Source organism: Ornithorhynchus anatinus, chromosome 8 (assembly GCF_004115215.2).
Source record: "Ornithorhynchus anatinus isolate Pmale09 chromosome 8, mOrnAna1.pri.v4, whole genome shotgun sequence".
Classification (NCBI taxonomy): Eukaryota; Metazoa; Chordata; class Mammalia; order Monotremata; family Ornithorhynchidae; genus Ornithorhynchus; species Ornithorhynchus anatinus.
The window spans coordinates 24,434,461-24,435,492 of NC_041735.1; the positions used below are offsets into that span (position 1 = coordinate 24,434,461).

Below are 1,032 nucleotides of genomic sequence, written 5' to 3' on the forward strand. Positions count from 1 at the left end.
GAAGGCAGGGATCTAGTCAGAGAAGCAGCGTGGCTCAGTGGAAAGAGCCCGGGCTCGGGAGTCAGAGGTCATGGGTTCGAATCCCGGCTCAGCCACTTGTCAGCGAGTCACTTCACGTCTCTGGGCCTCAGTTCCCCCATCTGTAAAATGGGGATTAAGAGTGTGAGCCCCACGTGGGACAACCTGATCACCCTGTATCCTCCCCAGCGCTTAGAACAGTGCTTTGCACATAGTAAGCGCTTAACAAATACCCACATCATTATTATTATTATTATTACCCACTCTATGGTACCGTACTCTCCCAAGAGCTTAGTCTCGTCTCGCCTTACGGGGTCCAGTCTTTTCCAACCCATAGCGACACCAGGACACAACTCTCCTAGAACGTCCCACTCTCCCTCTGCAAACGTTCCGGTAGTGGATCCATAGAGTTTTCATGGTAACAACATAGAAGTGGTTTCCCACTGCCGCCTTCCACGCAGTCGACTCGAGTCTCCGCCCTCAACTCTCTCCCAGGTCGCTGCTGCCCAGCACGGGTGAGTTTTAACTTGTAGCAGATTGCCTTCCACTCGCTAGCCACTGGCCAAGCTAGGGATGGAATGGGAAGGCCTCTGTTTGCCTCTCCCTCCCACAGCCGAGACTGGTAGAGTAGCGGAAACTCTCCAGGTGTGACCCTGGGAGGCCAAGAGCTTAGTATAGTATTCTGCATATGGCAAGAGCTCAATAAATATCATTAATTTGATGGAATGATGTCCCACGGGAAGCGGTGTCATCTAGGATCTAGTAGAAGAAGGTCATGGGTTCGAATCCCGGCTCGGCCACTTGTCAGCTGTGTGACTTTGGGCAAGTCACTTCACTTCTCGGTGCCTCAGTTACCTCATCTGTAAAATGGGGATGAAGACTGTGAGCCCCACGTGGGACAACCTGATTCCCCTGTGTCTAGCCCAGCGCTTAGAACAGTGCTCGGCACATAGTAAGCGCTTAACGAATACCAACATTATCATTATTATTATTATTATTAAAAAGCCCAGGCCT

General features: G+C 51.2%; 1 non-coding gene across 1 annotated transcript; it reads right to left on the bottom strand.

Annotated features, from left to right (window-relative positions):
- Nucleotides 1-543: 543 nt before the first annotated feature.
- On the bottom strand, nucleotides 544-681 carry LOC114813965. Its single transcript, XR_003761709.1, has one exon. It is a non-coding gene; the product is annotated as a small nucleolar RNA SNORA7 (small nucleolar RNA).
- Between the last annotated feature and the right edge of the window lie 351 nt (nucleotides 682-1,032).